The sequence below is a fragment of the Poromitra crassiceps genome, assembly GCF_964638095.1.
Source record: "Poromitra crassiceps genome assembly, chromosome: 2".
Lineage (NCBI taxonomy): Eukaryota > Metazoa > Chordata > Actinopteri > Beryciformes > Melamphaidae > Poromitra > Poromitra crassiceps.
The window spans coordinates 96,788,087-96,797,811 of NC_139624.1; the positions used below are offsets into that span (position 1 = coordinate 96,788,087).

Here is a 9,725-nt window from a genome sequence, read left to right on the forward strand (position 1 = left end):
AAAAAAGTGAAAAAAGGCACATTCGAGGTCCTGGAACGACAGCGACGATATACACATTTGTAGATGATTAATAAATGTTATGTTAACATATACAAATGTGTTGTAAGTCATCTATACACTTTTAGATAGATATAAATAAAACATTCCTGTGTAGAAAACCTGTAGAAAGCAGGTGAAGCCAACAGGCTGCCAGGTTCAAAAAGACATAACAAGGACAAACCAGCACTCATTCATATTAATGACAACATGCTGCTGCTTCAATAAACAAGCAGAGACTGAAGAGTGAGTTAGTGAGTGGAGGCTTTTCTTCACTATAAAATAAATCAGTAGAAACAAATAAAAACAAACACACACACACACACACACACACACACACACACACACACACACACACACACACACACACACACACACACACACACACACACACACACACACACACACAGTGGCTGGTGAAATGAACCTAGCATCTTTTTGCTGTGAGGCAAGAGCGCCCTCCACCACCATCAGTGAGAAAAGTAGCCATTGATGTGGTTGAGGATGAAAGGCTCCTCCAGTCAGTTTTCCTCCCTGTAGAAGCATTGGTGTTCTATGAAAACCTTCCACCACCATTTAATAAAGCACAGTTAAAATAAACTCCACTTACACTTGAAGGTTTGCAATGCTGCTATCATCCTGGCTGTGTAGTCCTGTGTAGGTAAGATGCTTCCTACTATTGTTCAAAAGTGACTTTCCTGACTTTCTCTACAAACATCTGACTGCACTAAATTTAAGTAAAGGCTGACGTTATTGACTATTCTAGAATAAAAACGAAAAGAAAGTGAAATATGTTTGTTATTTACTGTAGCCAACAATTGTTTCACTTTTTTCTGATGCGGTCTGCTTTGTGGGCGTCGCCATTAGGGACTCGCTGGGCTTGCTTCGTTCTTCTTCGTCGGTTGTAAGGGTCGCAAGGTATCATGGGATACCCTAACCCACCAAAGTGTGCATGGTATGGTTCCTCGAAAATGATCCATAACCAGGTACCTAGAAAGGTTGCAAATTCAGTGAACTTATGTATCAAACTGGTTTCAGACAGCCTAATTACAACTTCTTACCTAGAAATGCCACCTATAAAGCTCGTTCACTTGAGAATCAGACAGGCCCTGAGTCCGCACGAACACACAACACACACACACACACACACACACACACACACACACACACACACACACACACACACACACACACACACACACACACACACACACACACACAACAGGTGAAATGAACCCTATCTGACCTCAGAGTCTCCAGGCTGCAGTGTGGACTCTCCCGAAGATCAGACAGATGCTTCACTGCTGACTCCTCCAGCTTGTAGTTCTGACTCAGGTTCAGCTCTCTCAGATGGGAGGAGGGGTTGGACTTCAGAGCTGAGGCCAGAGAAGCACAGCTGCCCTCTGACAAGCTGCAGCCCCTCAATCTGAATAAATAATAAAATATGTAGATATAAAATAAAACATTCCTGTGTAGAAAACCTGGTTGAAACCATGTTTCATAATCCACTCAGAGCTGTGGAGGTTTTAAATATACATGTTTCTAAAATGGTGAAGTCAACTGAAAGCAGCTGAAGTCAACAGGCTGCAGGTTCAAAAAGACATAACAAGGACAAAGCAGCACTCATTCATATGAATGACAACATGCTGCTGCTTCAATAAACAAGCAAAGACTGAAGAGTGAGTTAGTGAGTGGAGGCTTTTCTTAACTATAAAATAAATCAGCAGAAACAAATAAAAAAAGATGAGAATGTAAATGTGTGGCTGGTGGAACAAACTTCCACTTGAAAGAGTGGCATCACTCAGCTCAACACACAGAGCTAAACTTGGACATTGTAGCCTACTTGCAAAAAGATGTTTGTGTCAGAATTTCAGGCCCATCAATTGCCTGTGCCAAACACGTTTCTTTTTACCAGTTTTATTTATATTTATTTTTTAACCAAAGGGCACGACCCAGATCTCTGTCTTTCCTCTGTGTGATTACTCACCAGCAGAGGGCATGAGAGTTTGAGTTTTAACAAACCTTTAATGAAACCTCTACCTAAGACATGTACATCATGGCAGATGACAAACAAGTTTCACAAAACACAAAATCAGAACCAATGCAACCCCCGAAAAAACTCAACAAAACAACACCAATCAAAACAGATCAGATCAGTCATGGACAATCATACACACTGTCAAGCCCTCCTCATCCCAGCTGTGTGTTAAAAAGCAGCTCTCCTCCCTCCAGCCTGCACACAGCTTCCCCCAGACACCAGCTGCTCTGAAACACTCCCATTTCCTGCATCCTTTTGTAGTTCTCAAAGTCTATGGTTACTCTCACCCTAACCAGAGCCTTCAACAAGACTACAAGGCCTACTTAGACGTCTGCATCTATTTCCTCTTCCTGCTAAGGTACACAGCCATCTTTGCTGTCCCAACAAGAACAATATATGCCCCATCCTCTGTTTGCTCTTGCCACACTGGAAACTGAAAATAAAGACAGAAAAAGTCAAAACAGCAGCAAGAAAAGTAAAGAAAGAAGTCAGCACGTTGAAGAGAGGCCTGAGCCTCACACAGTCTCTGAAGCAGTGACATATTGTCTCTCTCACCCCACAGAAAGGACAGCCACTGTTCACATCAGAGTTCACCACATAGACAAAAGCATTGACTGGCAGTGCCCCATGTAGTACCCTCCAGTGTAAGTCCCCGGACTATTTTGGCAAGGGCCCCTTATACAGTGTGGTCCATGCAGGCTTGACCTCCGACCCCACCCCGAGGCTGGTCCTCCACGGGGTGTCGGCCTGCTGCTCAGCCTGTCTCTGTTGACTATTTTCACACAAAGTCTGTAGAGTCTCTTTCCTCCAACAGATTCCAGACAGGCCTCATCCACTCCCCCTGTGGTGGAGGACCCCAACAGCAACACTCTGTCCTCCTGTCATAATACAAACCCTGTGTCCCTCTGTCGTCCTGTGATAATACAAATCCTGTGTCCCCTCAGTCCTCCTGTGATATTACAAACCCTGTGTCCCCTCTATCCTCCTCCTGTGATAATACAAACCCTGTGTCCCTCTGTACTCCTGTGATAATACAAACCCTGTGTCCCCTCTGTCCTCCTGTGATAATACAAACCCTGTGTCCTCTCTGTCCTCCTCCTGTGATAATACAAACCCTGTGTCCCTCTGTCCTCCTGTGATAATACAAACCCTGTGTCCCTCTGTCCTCCTGTGATAATAAAAACCCTGTGTCCCCTCTGTCCTCCTGTGATAATACAAACCCTGTGTCCCCTATGTCCTCCTCCTGTGTTAATACAAACCCTGTGTCCCTCTGTCCTCCTGTGATAATACAAACCCTGTGTCCCTCTGTCGTCCTGTGATAATACAAACCCCGCATCCCCTCTGTCCTCCTCCTGTGATAATACAAACCCCGCGTCCCCTCTGTCCTCCTACTGTGATAATACAAACCCTGTGTCCCCTCTGTCCTCCTGTGATAATACTAACCCTGTGTCCCCTCTGTCCTCCTGTGATAATACAAACCCCGCGTCCCCTCTGTCCTCCTGTGATAATACAACACTGTGTCCCCTCTGTTCTCCTCCTGTGGTAATACAAACCCTGTGTCCCCTCTGTCCTCCGCCTGTGATAATGCAAACCCTGTGTCCCCTCTGTCCTCCTGCAATAATACAAACCCTGTGTCCCCTCTGTCCTCCTGTGATAACCCAAACCCTGCGTCCCCTCTGTCCTCCTGTGATAATACAAACGCCGCGTCCCCTTTGTCCTCCTACTGTGATAATACAAACCCCGCATCCCCTCTGTCCTCCTGTGATAATACAAACCCCGCGTCCCCTCTGTCCCCCTCCTGCAACAGCTTCCAGTCCTCTGCAGTCAGGGCTCTCCTGTACTCACCAAGCATCAGTCCAGCCACTCGTATCGATCTCACGCCCAGCCGCTCAGCCACCGCCCCGTCCTCAATGATGTCTTTCCCTGCAAGGCCCACCAGGTGCCCCAGGGTAACCACCTTGGCTGCCTTTAGGGTCCCACAAAGTCCTGGTGTGGCTGCTGTGGTGATGTCCAGCCTCGCCCCAAAAACCAGAGGCTCCTCCAGCAACCACTCCACCGAGCTGAGAGGTGTCGCTCTCAGCACCTTCATCAGTCATCATACTCTTAGCAGGCCTCTATAAAAGGGTGCAACATCATTGAGTGACAGTGCGTTAGGATTCACAAAAAAAGTGACAAGCCCAGACGCAGCCATCCCACCTGTTTTAAGAGTGTCTCTGCAACCTGCCTCCATACCGCCCAGCCTTTCACATAAAGTCATTTCTGGATCCACTGGAGTCTAAAAGCTGCTGTTCTACTGGGCAGGTGTATTAGCCCTTGGCCAACCCCCTCCCTTGGTAAATACAGAAGACTTTGTGGGATCCAGTGGGAACCTCCCCAGAAAACATCAAGCAGGTGTCATGGCAACTGGGCAGGTCTGCCCTCCTTGTGCCTTTAATGCTCTATCTGTGCAGGTCTAGTAGGCTGGAGCTGTGAGCTGCTCCAGGAGGTGTGGGTGTGGCCAATCAGGAGGATTGCCGTCAGCTGGGTCCTCATCAGCTGGAGGCCTTTAAATATCTGGTGGGACCTCCATTCAGTGTCTGCTTGTAGTACCGTATGGTCAGTACGAACGCCTGCCAAGAAATTCTGAACATTTTTGCAAGGACAACTATTACTTTATGCTTCATCTCTCAGAGCCGAGCCAATGAACCACCTGGACTTGCCACAGCTCCACCTGAACTGCCACAGCCGAGCCACAACACCATCTGGATTCTGGACTGCCACAGCTAAGTCACTGCACCATCTGGACTGTCACAGCTGAGCCACAGCACCATCTGCACTGCCACAGCCGAGCCACAGCTCCACCTGGACTGCCACAGCTAAGTCACTGCACCATCTGGACTGCCACAGCTAAGTCACTGCACCATCTGGACTGTCACAGCTAAGCCACAGCACCATCTGGACTGTCACAGCTAAGCCACAGCACCATCTGGACTGCCATCGGAGCCTCTGCTCGTTTTGGACCTAAAGACTGCACATTCTCAGTGTAACCTGTATTGCCTGTTTTAAGGCTCTATCTAAGTTTTCCTTAAAGTAAAACATTTGTTTAAATCACGTCTCTGAGTCTCTGAGAGAGAGAGAGAGAGAATTAAAGCATGTACCTGCAACAACGTGGCATGAACACTGAAAAACATTTATGCAGTGATTTCAACCTATATTTGCATTTATTTGTTGGTCTCTTATACTTTTCAAATTCACCATAGAAAAAAGAAAGTGATAGACAGGCAGTTTGGAACAGACCCATAACATCTAATTATGTTCAAACAAATAAAAGCATGGATGAGGCTTCAGGTACCAGTGGAGAACAACGGATGTGCAGGACCCCATCATGCCTGTGTTCACCTTAGGCCCCCAAACACTAAGTCCACCACACACACACACACACACACGTGAAATGAACCCTATCTGACCGGAGAGTCTCCAGGCTGCAGTGTGGACTCTCCAGAAGATCACACAGATGCTTCACTGATGACTCCTTCAGCTCCTTGTTGCCACTCAGGTCCAGCTCTCTCAGATGGGAGAAGGGGTTGGACTTCAGAGCTGAGGCCAGAGAAGCACAGCTGCTCTCTGACAAGCTGCAGCCCTCCAATCTGCATCAAGAATAAAACATGTAGATATAAAATAAAACATTCCTGTATAGAAAAGCTGATTGAAACCATGTTTCATAATCCACTCAGAGCTGCGGAGGTTTTAAATATACATGTTTCTAAAATGGTGAAGTCAACTGAAAGCAGCTGAAGCCAACAGGCTGCCAGGTTCAAAAAGACATAAGGACAAAGCAGCACTCATTAATATGAATGACAACATGCTGCTGCTTCAATAAACAAGCAGAGACTGAAGAGTGAGTTAGTGGAGGCTTTTCTTCACTATAAAATAAATCAGCAGAAACAAATAAAAAAACACACACACACACACACACGGTGGCTGGTGAAATGAACCTAGCATCTTCTTGCTGTGAGGCAACAGCGCCCTCCACCACCATCAGTGAGAAAAGTAGCCATTGATGTGGTTGAGGATGAAAGGCTCCTCCAGTCAGTTTTCCTGCCTGTAGAAGCGTTGCTGTTCTATGAAAACCTTCTAATATCTAGCTCGTATAGTCACACACCTCATCTGATTTGACCAAAGAACTGACATTGAGAAGAACCAAAGGCTAATAGCTTGTTCCACTGCAACATATTATGTTTAATATTATGTGCTCTGAACATTCTGTGTAATTACCAAATTAATAATCATATTTTAAATTCCTTTGTTGCCTCCAAAACTCTGACATCAAAGTTTGCCCTCCATAGATGATGGAGGCCATTTTGGAGCCATTTGGACCCCTGTGTCTTTAAAATGATGGAGAATATCATCACCAAAGTTCATCTTCATTCATTTTTTATTTTTTTATTTTTTATTTATTTATACAGGGAAATCTCTTGAGAGCAAGCTCTCATTTTCAAGAGTGCCCTGATTACATAGAACACATACAAGAAGTTTCAGTTGCAGAAAATAGTAAAACACATTTTAAATAAAACAAGAGCATTTCTCCTGTAGAGTACCCTCTAAGAGTTGTTTAAATGACTCGAGAGAGATTAGATGATGCAGTTTCAGATTGTTCTGGAGCATATTCCATTTACTGGGGGCATAGAAAGAAAATGCAGTTTTTCCTTGTTCAGTCCTTACACGTGGGACAAACAGACGGATGTGGGACTGTGAACGTGTTTGGTAATTTATGTTATTGGGAGAAATGAGTGAAGATAGATATGATGGGAGCTCCCTGAGAAGTGCTTTATAAATGAAAGTCAGACAATGTAGTTCTCTGCGTGTTGTCAGGGAGGGCCAGCCTACCTTTTCATACAAAGTACAGTGGTGCGTGAGAAAACCATCACCTGTTACAAAACGTAAGGCATTGTGATAAACGGCATCAAGTAGCTTCAGGATGGAAGATGAAGCATGCATATAAACAATGTCACCATAATCGAGAACAGACAGTATCAATGATTGAACAATAGCTTTCCTCGAATGAAATGAAAAACAAGCTTTATTCCTGTATAGGAACCCGATAATTCTTCTCAATTTCTTTGTGAGGTGGTGATTGAAAGGAGAGTTTGGTGTCCAGCCAGATACCAAGATATTTATATGACATTACCGATTCAATATTTTCTCCTTGAAAAGTGCAAATGCTAAAATTGTTGGTGACATTAAGTGTTCTAGAAAACAGCATCCGTTTGGTTTTCTTCGGATTCAGGACTAATTTGAGCTCAGTCAGGGACTGTTGGAAGGAGTTGAAAGCTGTCTGAAGACCCCCAACTGCCTGAGCCGGAGTGGAGCCAAAGCAGTATAGGACCGTGTCGTCGGCATAATAATGGACTTTGTTAAGCTCGGAGGGAAAGAAAATGTTATTAATATAAATAGTAAATAATACTGGACCAAAAATGGATCCTTGCGGCACGCCCTTGTCAATACACAGGGAGCTAGATTTGATGTCGCTGGCTACAACGGCCTGTTTTCTTCCAGCCAGGTAGTTGGTAAACCACCTGATGGAAGGCCCGTCCAGGCCGCTGTGGGACAATTTAGCTAACAGAATGTCATGATCTACCGTGTCGAAGGCTTTCGATAGATCAATAAACAAAGTCGCACAGTGTTGGCGGGTATCGAGGCCATTTAAAATGTCATTAACAACTAGGGATGTGGCTGTGACAGTACTGTGTCCGGGTCTGAATCCTGATTGATTAGATTGAAGTATGTTATAAGAATCTAAGAAAGCACGTAATTGGTGGTTGGCCAGGGTTTCAAGTACCTTTGCCAAACAGCATAATTTAGAAATGGGACGAAAATTGTTCAAATCTGTTTGGTCGCCACCTTTGAAAAGAGGCAGGACTTGGCTGTTTTCCATACGGAAGGAATCTCACCTGAGATGAAAGTCAAATTGAATATGTGTGCAATCGGAGCTGCGATTAGATGGGCGCTAAGGCGCAAGAAGAATGGGGAAATTCCATCCTCCCCCTTGGATTTTTTAACATTTAATTTTAAAAGAGATTTACGTACTTCATGTACACTGATCGGCCTGAAAGAGAAGAGGTCAGGTAGCGGAGGGAGGGTTGGGAGGCCCTGAGGAGCTGCAACGGGAGAAATCGGATTTGTATGGAGCCTATCAAATAGATGGCCAGCTGAAATGAAATGTTGGTTGAAGGCTTCACATATTTCTGATTTATTGGAAGTTATACCGTTTATACCCGAAATCTGTGCAGGAAGGGCAGAGCTTGACGTGGACTTAAGTGACTTAACCGTTTTCCAAAAGGTAGTTACATTTCCCTGCGTGTTTTGCAAGGAAGCTAAATAAAAGTCTGATTTGGCTGTTCTGATTGATCTAATGCATGTATTTCTCAACTTCCTGAATTCTGACCAGTCGGCAGAGTTGCCCGTGGCTCTGAGTCTTTGAGTCGTACAGCTGACTTAACACCGTCATTGAACCAGGGACTGGAGCGTTTTTTTACTCTGAGATTTTTGTACGGCGCGTGCTTATCAGCTATTGAGTTAAAAACAAGAGAAAAGTGTTGTGTTGCTAATTCGGGGTCCGGGACTAGGCATAATCTCTCTAGGTCGGAATGATAGAGGTCATGAAGAAAGCCTTGGTCTGTGAAATTTTTAAAATTACGTTTCTTTATGAAGTGTGTTTTGGGTTTAAAAGCCCTGGTCAGTCTGACACACGTGATGGGACAGTGGTCGCTGTTTGGGACAGTGGTCGCTGGTTTGAAGAGACCAGGAATGTGTGAAAACATTAGGAAGACAATGTGAGTCCTAAGTCTGATTTCAGATGAAATGACTCTATATAGATGTCCCCAAATTAAGTTTCACCACAATATTCTTATAATATTCATGTCAGCACATCATTAAAAAATTCTGTCTGACCTCAGAGTCTCCAGGCTGCAGTGTCGACTCTCCAGAAGATCACACAGGTGCTTCACTGCTGACTCCACCAGGTTGTAGTTGCCAGTCAGGTTCAGCTCTCTCAGATGGGAGGAGGGGTTGGACTTCAGAGCTGAGGCCAGAGAAGCAAAGCTGCTCTCTGACAACCTGCAGTGACTCAATCTGAATAAAGAATAAAACATGTAGATATATAATAAAAAATTCCTGTATAGAAAACCTGGCTGAAACCATGTTTCATAATCCACTCAGAGCTGTGGAGGTTTTAAATATACATGTTTCTAAAATGGTGAAGTCAACTGAAAGCAGCTGAAGCCAACAAGCTGCCAGGTTCAAAAAGACATAACAAGGACAAACCAGCACTCATTCATATGAATGACAACATGCTGCTGCTTCAATAAACAAGCAGAGACTGAAGAGTGAGTTAGTGAGTGGAGGCTTTTCTTCACTATAAAAATAAATCAGCAGAAACAAATAAAAAAAGATGAGAATGTAAATTTGTGGCTGGTGGAACAAACTTCCACTTGAAAGAGTGGCATCATTCAGCTCAACACACAGAGCTAAACTTGGACATTGTAGCCTACTTGCAAAAAGATGTTTGTGTCCCTGTAATCAGAGTTTCAGGCCCGTCAATTCCCCGGGCCAAACACATTTATATTTACCAGTAGGGCTGGGCGATATGACCATCCCGTACAAATGGTACATA

The 9,725-nt window shown here is 44.6% G+C and overlaps 1 protein-coding gene across 1 annotated transcript in view; it reads right to left on the reverse strand.

Annotated features, from left to right (window-relative positions):
* The window catches only part of LOC310770901 (uncharacterized protein), a gene marked incomplete at its 3' end in the record, with an annotated part of 22,056 nt that extends 20,695 nt beyond the window's left edge, over positions 1-1,361 (reverse strand). Inside the window, exon 1 of the mRNA XM_083631862.1 lies at positions 1,283-1,361. The remainder of the gene's footprint in view (positions 1-1,282) is intronic.
* Positions 1,362-9,725: the final 8,364 nt, after the last annotated feature.